Below are 15,730 nucleotides of genomic sequence, written 5' to 3' on the forward strand. Positions count from 1 at the left end.
ACCCAACCTACCTGTTCCCCCACTTTCAGAACACTTCGCCTCTTGCATCCAATCCTAGCACACTATCCTTAGTACCTCTGGGCAGGATTTCATTCTTCACTCTGGACATAGTCTTCTTTCTGCTCAAAAGGATATTTAGGACAGTGAAAATACTTTGTATATTATAATGATGAATATGTCATTATACTTTTGTCCAAAACAATAGAATGTACACCACCAAGAGTGAAGCATGATAGAAACTGTGGACTTTGGATGATAGTGATTTGTCCATGTAGGTTCATCCTTAGTAAAACGTGTACCACTCTGATGAGTGATGTTGATGATAGGAGAAGATATGCATGTGTTGAGGCAGGAGGTGTATGAGAAAGGTCTGTATCTTCCTCTCAGATTTTTGTAAACCTAAAACTGGTCTAAAAGACAAAGTCTTTAAAAAATAATATTTTCTGATTTTCACCACAGACAGTTCAGCAGGATTTTCAACCACTTACATTTTAGTTGTTGCTTTGATTACTGGATGTTGAAGTGTGGCTAGCTTGAATAGATTAACTAATTGCAAAACAAGGCAGCAATAATTACAATTCTACCATTTCTTCAGAAAAAGAAAAAGGTATTATGATGCCTATAAATTATCTACCATGATCACACTCGTCACCTGGCTGCCCTTCAGCATGTTACTATCTGACTAAAACAGTTGACTGCCATGACCAGACCCATAACTTAACTTTTTGTATGACAAGTAAACAGGTCTTCTTTCCTGTTGTTAGATTCTTGTCAAGCAATCTCCATTAATTTTGGCATGTATCAGCTTGCCTTGCCAGGTTTGCTCAGTTTAAGATTAATTCCTTTGGACTAAAATTACCATTGTATGATTTACACCAATCAATATTTTCCTACATATCTGCAGTAAGTTCTTGGTCCACCAGAGATACCAGGGCACAGTGAGTCACTGTTTCTGTTATTAAGGGAAAATAACTTAAACACTTAAATACTTGTTTTCAGAATCATGAGTCAGAATGGCAAATGAGAAATTTTATTTTCTCTATGTCTGGAGATAATCTCAATCTATAGTGCAGGTTATTTCCCAGAAATGTTCTTCATACACTTTCCATTTCAGGCAAACTGAAGGAGTAATTCCCCAATTTCATGTTTTCAAAATAATACTAAAATTTCTATAGCCCTTGTGTTTTACATAGTGATTTAACATGTTATTAATCTATAAAATGTATGAGTTTTAACATAGAATAACATATAATATAAAAATATCACTGCATGGAAGCCTTTATTTATGTTAATTCTTCTGAATTAAATGTTGCTTTGCCCTCCAATGTCTGATTACCCAAATGACACTCATTATCAACACCAAATTCCTAGACTATAATTTTCAATGAGGCCCCTTTCTCATTCACCACACTAAGATGAATCTCATTATCTACTGAACACCACTTGGTATTTATCTCCTATTTTGTGGCTTTCATACATTTATTATAAATTTTAATTTTGATTTATAGTACTAAACCCACATATTATAAATTCTATATATTTGGGATCTTAAGTACTGAATTGATTTTAGATTTCTAGTGTCATATATGTGATACATTCACAATAAAGTTTTACTGAGTGACTAACTGACAGGTTGTGAGGAAAAACCTCTTTGAAAATCATTGTCAATAAATCAGTAATACATTGGCAAAGTGGAACTTAAGGGCTCCTTGGAATACATGCTAGGCAGATAAAAGAAGTTAAGCAGGAACTAATAGAAGTAAAAATAGGATTCGTAATACCCTAACACTAGAAGCTCTCTGAATATCTGTTCATAGGAGAATGATAAACAATTGTGATATATTTATAAAATGGAATACTACACAGCAATTAAAAAATAATGAACTACTGATACATGCAATCACATGGATGACTCTCAGAAACATTTTCAGGAAGGAAACCAGACACACAAAAATGTACATACTATATGCTTACATTTTTTAGAAGTTCAAAAACAGGTAAAACAAATTTATGGTGGTAGAAATCAGAAAACTGTTCCTGGTTTGAAGACAATTGAATGGAGCAAAATTAAAAAGTTTTTAAGGATAAGTTGACATATCCATAATCATAGTGGGAGACTCACACAAACAGAGAAAAAATATTATCCATAGAAGTATTATAAAATAAAAAGCAATTGTAATCTAATATACGTGTACTGAACCCCAAAAGCAGCAAATATATAACAATCATTCTTTTGATGCTCACATATAAAATATTTATAAAAGTTGACCACATAAATTCCAGATAAAAATATCAAAATTTTCAAGTTAAGTGTATCATAATATATCCTGTGTTAAATGATATTATATAAAGCATATTTTCTTAATACAATGCAAATAGCTACAGCCAATAATTAAAAGATAATTATATATATATAATACATATTTTATACTTGGAAAGATCACACTTTTAACCCATAAGTTAAAAAGTAAATTCAATTTAAAGTTAGAAATAAAGAAGGAAATTTAAAAGTATTTAGAAATAAGTGACAATGAAATCTGTATATCAAAATTTGGGGGACTTAGAACAGTAAAAAATAAAGACAAGTAGACCAAAATAGTTGGAGAGGACACATCTCACCACCGAAAAGGCATTGCTACTCCTCAGTTCTGGAAGATGCTTGTGATGTATGAGTGTGGACTCCATGCTGCCAGAGTTTCCAGTTGTATTTTTTTAGAGCAGCCTGAGAAATTAGCTTTATGTGAAATCTTCCAAGTGATATATGTTGGAAATCATTGTTTTAGAAAATTATACTGCATGAGACAAGACAAAAAAATATGACTGCAAGTAAGGTGCTCCTAAGTGGTTCTCAAAGTGAGGTCCCAGTTATAGTCACATTTGTATCACGAATGAACTTGTGAGGAATGCAGATTCTCAGACCACATCCCAACCTTTGGAAACCCTGTGGGGAGGGCCCAGCTATCTGTCTTTAACAAGTCTTCCTATTGATTCTTATGTACTTTCAAGTTTGAGAAACACTACCTTAGAGGCCTAGAAGTTTAACTATGACTTCCCACCTTCCCAAGTCATTTAAAACAAATTCGTTTTCACTTGACATTTTTACTCAGACCTGACAAGGAATCTCCTTTCCATAGCATCAAACGTGGCATCACTCAGAAACAAAAAGAATTTGTTACCCTTTAAAGACAAAGACTTGAGCACTTGAGAATACAGATATACACACTGGAGAAAAAGTGTAAAAAAGAATTTTACACATTTGGAAAAATTTTAAGAAAGAAATAGCTTTGTCATATGGGCTTTATTTTTTGAAATGAAACTGACACATAGGATTGTGTGTACACAGTGGAGGCCTCATAATTCCTGTACTAATTTTATTGAACTAACAGCTCTATTGTTTACCCCTAAGGGAAAAAGGAGTTTGGGAGATTTCACATATTAAAGGATGTCTTTATTTGAATAGAAACAAACAAACAAACAAAAAATAAAACATAGGAAGGCAGGGAGATATGCTTGTAAGGAGGTAGTCAGCAAATTTCTATGTGATTAACTCCAAAACTGCACATACTCTGACTAGATTTCATGGCTATAGATCTTTCCAAAAACAAAAGACTGGGTTTTTCTCATAACCACCAGTTACGTTGATTTGTTTTGTACAAAAAGTCTAAGCCCTTAACAAAGCAGCAAAGAGCCAAATAAACCTAATAAAAAACAGACATCTTGATTTTCTACTAAAAGTCATTATAGTAAATAATTAAATACAGTTTATTTGCTGAGCTATTAGTATCAATGGTGCTTTAGGGAAACAGTGCATTTCATAATGTGTTGTTTGGGTTTGTGTTGCAAATAGCCAGTTGAATATTGATAATCAAAAATAGAATCTCAATTTTCTGTGACATGTGAGGAAAATCTTCCAGAACTCAAGCACAATATCTATAGCTAAATTGCAGAGACACCAGAAAACAAAGACAGAGATATATATTTTTAATCTCTTATGCCTCTTTGGTCATATAGAAGGTTAATCACAGAAAAAAAATTGAATGAAGTCATTTGACTTTTTTCAAAGTATATTTCCCATCTGACTCACTGGGAAGTTTAAATTTCACCAAAAAAGCTTTGTTTTTTAAGTTATATCATAACCTCTCTCCCCTTCAGTGGTCTCACTTTAATTAATTGAATGTCATGACTCATTTATGAAAAAGTTTGAACTCATCAACTGAGGACAACAGGTTTGCATAAAGTGTTGTCAGGAAGATACCTACCTTCTTGTGAGGATGCCACAGAGTTCGGGGAAAAGTAGACATGTGACGTCTTGTGCTACTGCTCATTTCTCCCTGTATACAGTGATAAGCAGAATGATATGATCTAATAAGGAAGAAAAGAAAATATTTTTTAATTAAAAAGCAGCAAGTGTATACACCTTTGACTTATAAACATGCTAAGAATCACATTTCCATACACAGGGTAATTCTCAAAAGTATTCAAGAAGTAGTTCTAGCTGACCTAATTTAACATCAGTTGTTCCACTAGTAAGGCTTGTGAGGACTGGTGAGTGATCAGGAGAAGTAGACCTACGCCTTGACCACATTGAGGGAACTTAACCTAACATTTGAGAGACAAAAATCTGCATGTATGAATCTTAGTTTAACTTATCACTTAGGCTATATCTGAAATTTAAAAATGCACAAATAGAATTAAAAGGAGGTAGTTTATCAGGGGACAAACAATAGGAAACTGCAGCTAAAGCAAGAGTGTTAGATTCAGACCCTGTGTTCAAAACCAGCTTGACCAGTTACTTGTATATGACTGAAGGTTTCATGTATTCGCTCAGTGTCTCCATTCCCTAATTTGTACATAGAAATAATAGTAATACTACTCATCCTTCAAATTATTTTGTGATGATTAAAGAAGATAATTTTTATAAACTCATCTAGAATGTAACATGTTCAAAATGAATCTCAGTTTGAGATTGGGCAGATGAAGTAAGTTTAAAGAAATTGTCTATCAATCTTTGCAGAGTGGAAGAATCTGGAATAACTTTTTGGACCAACTGGTCCTTAAGACAGAATCAGAGGGAATAGAAGGTTTGGAATGAAGGAGAAGAAGAAGAAATAAAACAGTGCACAGAGGTGGGAATTGATATAACAAGGAGACCACATATTCCCAATGGGAAATGTGTTTCTTTTCTTTCCCAGCTTTTTTAATTATTGGAAAATAAACCAGCAGGTTTATGGTAGGAGGCAGAGTTAATCCCCTTTTTGTTGGTGAAGGGATTTCCTTCAGCATTTTTAGACAGGCAGTGCTTTACCATGTTGAGAAGCAGAACATGGTAGAGTTACCTGTTAAGGCTCTGGAATCAAATCAAGTTGGCTCTGGGATCTAGCTGTCTTTTCTTAGCTGGGTGACTCTTAGCCAATTGCTTGGTGTCTCTGTGTCTCAGCTTACCAATGTATGATATGAAGATAAGTATACTCACTCAGAATAACTTAGACAATATCTCTTATAATGCAATAATTAAAATAATCTAATTGATACTTGGTAACTTTTCAATAAATGTTACTGTTTCATTTTTATTAGAATTATTATTATATGAATGAATGAGCTATTGAATCCCCTTGGAACAAAAGCATTGCATAAAAATTTAGGCCCAGAGATATTTTTTTATTCCCAGAGTAGCTGAATTGAATAAAGATACATGACACAAAAGGAGTCTCAGGTCCTATATGGACATCTGTTCTCTTTTGAACAACTACCCTGTCTGGTAATTCACTATTTCCCAAGCTGGATTACAGTGACATGATTGATACTGAATTATACATTACATTTGGAGGAGACTCTCATCTTTTTCTTCTTTTTTTCTTTTTCAGTCTTTAATACCTATGTATCCTAGTTGATTTTTGCATAAATGGAGTTGTAATGCTTCTATTATCCTAGCTGAGCTCTTCCTGAATATCAAAATAAAGATCCCACTTTGCAAAGTTTTGTAACAAGACTATTTAAATATTTTAAACTATAAAAATTGAAGTGTGTTACAGCATTGTTCCTTGGGGAGCAGACTCTGAGATAAAGGCAGGAAGTTGATCGGGGGTGCTCCTGGAAAAACCACCTGGGAAGGGAAATGAAAGAATTGGGTTTGCTCAAAGGGAAAAGATGGACCAAACCAAATAGACAATTAAAGCCAAAATGGTCCTTCAGAATTTCCCATTTTTGGCATGAAAAGGCAAGAATTTTTTCTCCCACATTGACCAGTCGTTAATTATAGCCTATCCTTAGGGAGAGGCTGTTACCTTGAGGAAGGCAACTGTCCTCGGCCAAATGATTCCCAAAGCCATGTTCACTCAGCACTTCCAGCTGCTGGGGAGATTAAGCCTACGGTCCTACAGAGGGATCTTGCCAGCATGCATCACAGAATGAAAGGGAAAATATCTACATCTAATCTCATATATATGAATATATATATAGTATATATAATATACTATATATATATATATATATACATGTGTGCATATACATAATATATAAATATAGGTATTTCTTTTGGCAGAACCTTGATCTTTAGCAGGGGCTGCAATATTATAAAGTATTCCAGTTGAATGTTATTTTTTCCCAACTTAGATGAGAAATCTTGGTCACATAAGCTGATAAATGAATGTTAGGAAGAGTCAAAGACCACAGCTACACTACATCTTCTTTTCTCTTATGGCTTTTTATACAGTAAAATTTTTTTAAGACCTAATAAGAACTGAGGTATCTTTCACTATTCTGCCACCACCCACCCTGACTAGCCTTGCTGAAAAGAAAAGAAGAGAAGAGAAAGAAGAGAAGGAGAAGAAAGGAACGAAAGGGAAGGGAAGGGAAAGGGAAAGGAAAGAAAATTAGCAGGGGAGGGGAGGGGAGGGGAGGGGAGAGGTGGGAAGGAAACAACACTGAAGAAGAAAGGAAAAGAAAAGAAAGGAAAGGAAAAGAAAGGAAAGGAAAAGAAAAGTTAACCAGAGACATTGAAATACTTGTGACCTATTTAATGCAATTATATTAAACCCAGTATTTACCCCCATAACAACAAAAAATAAATTGAAAAATGGTTTGTTCTAGAAGAGTGAAGAGATCATATGAATATAGCAATGGAACCTACTTGGACTGGCAAGATTACGATTACATTTGGGAAAATTCACCAGGCTCCATAGACAGCCTATGACACTGCATTCAAAAGACCCAGTAAGCCCAGGGCTGATTCATACAGCAATCAATACTGCAGAGTAAAATATGGCAGAGTGGGTACTGAAGCATCAATCTAATTTGGAAGCCAAGTAGGGTTTCTATTAGAATGAGGGCTTGCCTCTGTGACAGTACTGTGGGAATTACATCATGATCGGAAATTGATGGGCATGGGTCACACAGCAAGATGTTTCCTTGTTATTCTTCCTGTGATTTTTAGTCTGCTAAGATGCAGCAGGCAAGAAAAAAAAAGGTTGAGTTTTAAATTTCTAAGCTTGGGAGTGGATTATGACAGGATATCAAGATGTCCAAGATGTACTAGTCAGACCAATGAACCAGGAGAGAGAGATTTGGGAGATAAGATTGGGAAGGAAAAAAAAAAAAAAAAAAAAAACCTTAGGGAAAGAACTAGAGCTAAGAGGAATAAATTTACTGGTAAACCAAGGAGAAATAAAGAACTGTTGTATTTATTCATGAAAAAGGAGTCTAGGTATGTTAAACAGTCCAATTTCTCTTATTTTTAGTTGGTTTGGAATCTCTAAATAACTCATACTGTCATTTTAAATGGTAGCAAGAATATACTAACTCTATGTGCTGTATTCATTCTCTAATAATTTCAGTCAGATGCATGGGAAGATGGACTAAGTGTGGATGGATTGTTTTTTTCAAGAAATGGGAAATCCTCATAGGAGCAACCTTTGAATGAAAATCTATCTGTGTGGGTAGACACCATGACACTTGAATATACTCAGACAATAGTTTGCATCTTCTTTCTTGCTTGTTATTTTCTTCAGCTGAAAGCACACCATTTTATATGTTTAAGCTCTTCTTGTGGACCCAAGAATCAGATCAAAAAATTATGTAATAATTTCCCTTCTTATGAGTTTGGTATGTTTGACCATAGTAGGGTAAAGTTCTTCAAGGTATGATTCAGGTTACAAAGGCTCAAAATCATAACGTTTTGGAGACTAGGAAACTGATGGTTTTGATTGATTCTTGCCCTTTTTTTTTCTAAAATTTTATATGAAAAAATAAAAAGATGATGATTAAAACTTTTAATTTTCATATATTAATTTTTTTTTCTTCTATGGACAGCAACATAAGTGATTTCCTAAGCAGCACAAAATATGTTTTTCAGAAGAGAAAAAAATAATATTTTCTCAGTGTAATAGTGGCTTGTACTCAGCCATTTACCCCCACTTTGTTAGACAGATCTATAATCAGTAGTAGTGAGCACTTGGCTATTTCTCTGCTTCAAAGCAAATGTAAAATCTTTCATCCTCCCCCGGTTGAAACAGTGTCATTTATCATTAAGTGAAACACTGTACAATGAAGATGGTTTCAGTTTAGCCTTTTCTCACCTTTTAACCTCCCAATGTGAAACATGCCCATTTATCATGAAGAGAAACATTGCACTGAAAGTGGTTTTAATTTAAAAACTTTTTGTTTCTAAAGTAGCAGAGCTTCAAAACTTAATCATGGAGATAGGAAAGTTCAAAACAGAAATTTCTTATTTGAAATTTGCTTCCACTTATAGGAGAACAAAATTATATCCTAAAACATCCTCTTCTCTGTTAATAGCTGGGTATATAATAGCTGGGTGAATAGCTGGGTGTATAATAGCTGGATTAATAGCTGGGTATATGATATTTGTTCATATGCTGTTTGTTCAAGTACTTTAATTATGGTGCAGCCTACGTACAGTTGGGTTTGAACTGTTACAGGGCAAAATTAAGGAAGGCATTAGGCAGAAAGTTTTAAAAGCTAAGTTCCAAACTACTCTGCAGAGAAGAGTTGTATATAATGAAACAATGGAAGTAAGTGAGACTTAGGAGGTTTTGCATTTGTGAAAATGGGGACAGAGGAGTATTTTTTTTAATTAATTAATTTATTTATTTTTGGCTGTGTTCGGTCTTCGATTCTGTGCTAGAGCTTTCTCTAATTGTGGCAAGCGGGGGCCACTCTTCATCGCGGTGCACAGGCCTCTTTCTATCGCGGCCTCTCTTTGTGGAGCACAGGCTCCAGACGCGCAGGCTCAGTAATTGTGGCTCACGGGCCCAGTTGCTCTGTGGCATGTGGGATCTTCCCAGACCAGGGCTCGAACCTGTGTCCCCTGCATTGGCAGGCAGATTCTCAACCACTGCGCCACCAAGGAAGCCCCAGAGGAGTATTTTTGTAATCATCTTGGGTAGGTTTGAGAGTCTGAAAAAAAAAAAGGAAAAAGAAAACTCTTCCCACGTTTGCTAGAGGCATTTTGGAACAAATTGTGCAAGATATTTATGAGAGTAGGTGTACACCTCCTGAAATCCCACATTCTCATGGTTTTGTGTAATATCCAATAGGTAAAACAAAGTTGCAGGTAAGGGAGAGCTTCCTTTGTTCCTGCCCTTATACAACTAAACATTTCCAGAAGTAATGTGATACCAAGGGAAGAGTGGTTTTCCCCACTAGAAAATTATGTCAGAAATTTTAATGGGCATGTGTCTTTAAAAGAGCCCCTTAGATCAGTGGTTCTAAACCTTAGCATGCATCAGAATCACGTGCAGGGCTTGTTTAACCAGAGATACTCTGGGAGAAACAAGCTACCATGTTGTGAGCATCCCTATGGAGAGACCACGGACTGACTGTACCTTCCTAAGAGAACTTGAGTCAGACCCCCACATCTAAGCCACTCTCACATTCCCAGCCCTTAGAAACTGTGTAAGATAGTAAATGTATAGTAAGATGCTCGGTTTGGGTAAATGTTGCTACACCAAATAGATAACTAATACAATTTGTGAATGATGCTCTGTATATAAAACTGCTAAGTGAGAAGTTGTAGACCAAGGGTCAGAGCAAAGTGAAATTAAATCCTCAACACTAATATATGAGCTAATGAGGAAAGTCACCGGATGAAGTAACTTTTCATGATTGGAACATTGCATGGGCTGGTCTGAAAAAAGAAAAGGATCAATGGCAAGAGGAGAAGTTTCAAATGAGATTAGGTCAAAGCTATGACTCTGGTTCCTCCATGGAAAAAAAGTTTCATCTATATACTACATACAGTCTGAAAATTGATAACATATATAGTCTTATTTATAATTTTAATATAAATGTTTGTAAATGTCTATATTCTAGTCTACAGAACTTACTTAAAGATACATGTCAAATTCAAAACAATTATTTTATAAACCTGCATATGTAATATTCTAGACACTGACTTCAATTACTATGATTGAGTATATAGTTATCTCTATGAAATAAAGTTAATGATACCAATAAACAAGGATATCAAATATGTTTCAAGTCATAAACCATTTCTAAGCATCTCATAGAAGCTCTGTGGATCACTATGGTAAGAACTCTGATCCCACAACCAGACTTAGTGAGGGAAATGTGATGATCATCTACAAATGTTTGTCTTGGACTTGGCGTGGATAGAGTTTTGGCATTTCAACAGAGGAATCAAACCAGTACGTAAAGATGGAATCTTGTTTCCCAGAGCAGATGAAATAAATAAGAAGCACTTGTACATTTGTTTACTTATTTGTTTTTGGTGAGGCGAGTTTAATGCAATTTGATTTACATCAATTCTACTCCTCAGAAACAACTACCATTGAAATGACCCTTTGTTAGAAAGAGGGATAACATAAACCCCTTGAAATCTTGGATAGTTTTTCTGAAAATTCAAATATCTTTAAAAACTTGGCCTCCTGCAAGTAATACTACAACACATCTTTTTGGGAATAAATCAAACCAATATGCACTCAAAAAAAAAAATTGCAGTAAAGCCAAGTTCCTTCCTCCCTCACATAATTATACTCTGTTCCAACCACTTCAAATATCAAATCTAAGGTTAACATAGAGACTGGCATTGAACAGGCAGCGTGAAGTATAGGTCAAATGATTTCTGTCTAAAGTCAGCTCTAAAACATCTGTTCTCATACTCAGGAACTCATATCAACTGTGGTTCTCATAATTAATTTTAAGAACAAATTATATTACTTATCTATATTTACACCTAAGAATGCTTTAGTTGATTTTTTTTTCTGTCATCGAATGGATCTGAATTTGACTGCAATGTTATTTTTTTTTACTTTATTGTATTTGCATGCTAAAGATGTACCATATAACAATTCATAATACTAATAGTAATCTAATACGAATCTGTGAGTCTACTTTTCTGACAAGAGTATATGTGTAATATCCTAAATCACCTTGCTATTTCCATTTAGTCAGAATAGAGAAGTAAACCAGGGAATGTTACAGTGTACAAAAGGATTAGGAACACTACAGAAGAGTTGTGTCCTTTGTGGTCTAAGCATTCTAGGCCACAACTAGGAGTATGGAATTAATGTGTAAGAAGTGCTAACCCTAAATTCCATATATGAGTTTCCTAGAGTTGTTTAAAAAAGTACCACAAACTGAACAACAGAAATTCATCATCTCAAAATTCTAGAGGCTAGAAGTCTGAAATTAATGTATCAGCAGTGCTGTTTCCTTTTGAGGGCTGTGAGGGAGAATCTGTTCCATGCCTTTCCCTAGCTTCTGCTGGTTTTCTGGCAATCTTTGGCATTTCTTGGCTTTCAGAAGCATCATCTGACATCTGCTTTCATCTTCACATGGCATTCTCATGTGTTTGTGTCTGTGTCCAAATTTCACCTTTTTATAGAGATGTCAGTCTTAATGAATATGGGCCTATCTTAATGACTTCGTCTTAACTAACTGCATCTCCAGCTACCTTATTTCCAAATAAGGTCACATCCTGGGATAATGGGGATTGGGCCTTCAGCATATGAATTTGTGGAGGGAGTATATAATTGAACCCATAATATCACAATATCCAAGGTAGAAGGTTAAATAAATGCCAATCTCATCTGAACTAGTAGATGTTCACAGCTAGAAGATTTGTTCTGAAACACAAAGATATGAACTCCTGGGAAATTTTTTGAATTTTGAGCCAAACGAGGTGCCCTGTAACAGACAAAGCTGGGACTCAGAGAAGTGTAGGTACAGCGTCCGGCTCTCCCAGTAAAAGTGGTTTGTCAAGGTCTTAGAAGATATTCAAGCAAATCTGTCACAGGCCTAGTCCCACTTAAAAACAAGAACTGTAGCTAGCTTTTGCAAATAATCATACTCATTAGGAATATAGCCAATTTTAGCAATGACTTGGTAATACTAGATACCAAAGTAAGAACAGCTTTCCTAATTCCAAATCTCATCCACTCGAGGAAGCAATATTCCCTGATAAAAGTGCCCACAAAACTTCATACTGCTTTACATAAGGTCTGCACCAATTTACATTTCAGCCAACAGTGCACGAGGGATCCCTTTACTCCATATCCTTGCCAACACTTGTTTCTTGACTTTTTGATAATAGTCATTCTGGCAGATGAGGTGGTATCTCATTATGGTTTTGACTTTCATTTCCCTCATAATTAGTGATGTTGAGCAGCTTTTCATGTGTCTGTTAGCCATCTGTATGTCTTCTTTGTAAAAATATCTACTCAGGGGCTTCCTTGGTGGCACAGTGGTTGAGAGTCTGCCTGCCGATGCACAGGACACGGGTTTGTGCCCCGGTCTGGTAAGATCCCACATGCCACGGAGCGGCTGGGCCTGTGAGCCATGGCTGCTGACCCTGTGCATTCAGAGCCTGTGCTCTGCAACGGGAGAGGCCACAGTGGTGAGAGGCCCACTTACGGCAAAAAAAAAAAAAAAAAAAAAGTCTACTCAGGCAATCTGCTCATTTTTTATTTTTTTTAATATTGAGTTTTACAGCTTCATATATTTTAGATATCAAGCCCTTATCAGATACATTGTTTGCAAATTTCTTCTCTCATTCGGTAAGTTGCCTTTTTGTTTTGTTGGTGGTTTCCTTTGCTGTGCAAAAGCTTTTTAGTTTGACATAGTCACATTTGTTTATTTTTGCTTTTATTTCCCTTGCCTGAGGAGACATATCCAAAAAAAATATTGCTAAGACCAACGCCAAAGAGATCACTTCTTATGTTTTCTTCTAGGAGTTTTACGGTTTCATGTCTTTCATTTAAATTTTTAATCCATTTTGATTTTATTTTTGTATATGGTGTAAGAAAGTGGCCCAGTTTCATTTTATATGTAGCTGTCCAGTTTTCTCAACATCACTTATTGAAGAGTCTGTCTTTTCCTTATTGTGTATTCTTGCCTCTTTTCTCATAGATTAACTGACTATATGAATATGTATGAATACGGGTTTATTTCTGGACTCTCTATTCTATTCCATTGATCTATGTAACTGTTTCTATGAGTACTATACTGTTTTGATTGCTATAGTTTTGTAGTATAGTCTGAAGTCAGAGAGTGTGATGCCTCTAGGTCTGTTCTTCTTTCTCTAGATTACTTTGACTATTTGGGGTCTTGTGTGAGATTGCATTGGAAGGCCAAGTGGTGACAAGGCTCCAGAGTTTGGGATATAGAAAGTCATGAGCCCATGTAGGGTTATTTAGGATATGTCTAAAAACATAACCATAGGCTATATTTAACACGTTTGTTTGCATAAAAACATTTTCCTCAAAATAAAAAAAAAATTGTTCCTGGTAATATGGCTGCATAACAAGGTATTCCAGCCTTAACAACATTCATACTATACTCACAGGTTCTTTGGTTTAGTAATTTAGAAAGAGCAAAGCAGAAATGATTTGTCTCTGTGCCATAGTATCTGGAGCCTGGAGTGGGAAGAACTAAAAGCTGGGTTGACTCAACATCAGGAGAACAGAATCATCTGAATGTTCATTCACTCACATACCTGGAACCTTGAATGAGAAAACGCAGAAACTAAGTGTTCAAACTGAAGAGTCTACGTGCAGCTTCCCATGTGGCTCAGCTTACAACCCAGCAGCCTCAGGGCTAGGCAGAATTTTTAGATGTTGTTCAGGGTTCCATCCATGATTGGTCAGCAAGCAATGCAAAGAGCTGCATGGTCTTTTCTGACAAAGATTCAGACGTTACTCGGTATCATTTCCACAGCATTGTATTTGTTATAAGAAAGTCACTAGCCTACTCAAATTCAAGAGGAGACAGAGACCACATCTCTTGATGGAAATAGTATCACATGAGCTAGGAGATAATGTTGTGGTCATTGTTGAAAAGTACAATCTGACACAGAAGGTTTATTTTGTCCAAACTATAACTTTAGAATAATGTTAACCAGCATGCATTTAATCAGCTTACTAAGCTCTGTGTTAAGAGTTATCAGATTCAAATCAAGAATACTGCATAGTCTTTGTCTTCATGAAGTACACAATCCAAATAAACATAAAACACAGCTGTAACATTTTAACATGATTTTCTTCTTGCTAAAGGTCTGTAGATATCCATTGATGGGGCTCAGACAAAGATTGAATGGTTACAGAAGGTTTGTGGGAGATAAGCCTTCAACTAGGTTTGCAGGAGGAGTAATCTATTCAGTTCAACAGAGAGTCCTAGTATGGGACAAAAGCAAATAAGACAAAACCTCTTCTCTCAAAAGAAATAAAAGGCAAGTCAACTGCACAAACTGGGAATATGAAAGGAGATATAAAATAATAGTAGGGAGAATACAAAAGGGTTTATGAAGATGATACCATGTGAGATTAACTTAGAAAGTGCAGAATGTTTGAGATATAAAAGAGGAATGTGGAAGTTCGTGATTTTCTAGGTAAGGTTATTCAGAAATACTTATGTAGTCTAATGTGGCAAGAATATATAATGGGTTTAGTAAAAGAGTGAAAGGCTCACAAAGTGGTGAGTCTTATACTTTTCTTAAGGTTATGTGAACTCTGGTTGACCAGTGTGTGCATGTGAAAAGGAGGGTGACATGATTGGTGGTGAGTTTCAAGAAGTTGGTTCACTCTGGGAGAAATGAAGGATGGAGGGGAATAGAAGAAAGTTGAAAGCAACAAAATCCATCTGGAGTCCCTTTCAGTGGTTGGAATTCTTGTTTATTTTTGATTCTAGTCAAGTCAGCTTCACAACCAGTAGTTATGCATAAAAATGTTCCACAAAGCATCATATTTGATAAAGAAACAATCAACTGTTGAGAATCTTTCTTCTCTGATATGTTTTTATGTATTTTCTTATGTTTCGTCAGTGGATTAGAACAAATGTTGTTATCCATGTATTTTGGAATTGGCATGAATTTTAAAATTGAAGTAATTCATAATAAATAGCATGCATTGAAACATGTTGAAACTTTTACTCAATTTCCATAGTCTCACCCATTCTGCATTGTGGAATCCCACTGTTCCCTCAAGATATCTTGGATATTCTATGTGACACAGGAACATCTAACTTAGAATCTGAGTGAGGGTACCATTGTCAATCTACATAAAAAATATCATAATCATATTCTATTATAGATTATATTATATGCCTTTTATGCATAATTACATATCTTGTATATTAAAGAATATACATATATAAACATTTTCAAATCAATAAGCTTAAATTCTCCATTATTTTTAAAGAATATATGTTGACACCAATTCTAGGATTTTCTTCCTGTGCCCTACAGGATAATCTTCCA

Source organism: Phocoena sinus, chromosome 13, assembly GCF_008692025.1.
Source record: "Phocoena sinus isolate mPhoSin1 chromosome 13, mPhoSin1.pri, whole genome shotgun sequence".
NCBI lineage: Eukaryota > Metazoa > Chordata > Mammalia > Artiodactyla > Phocoenidae > Phocoena > Phocoena sinus.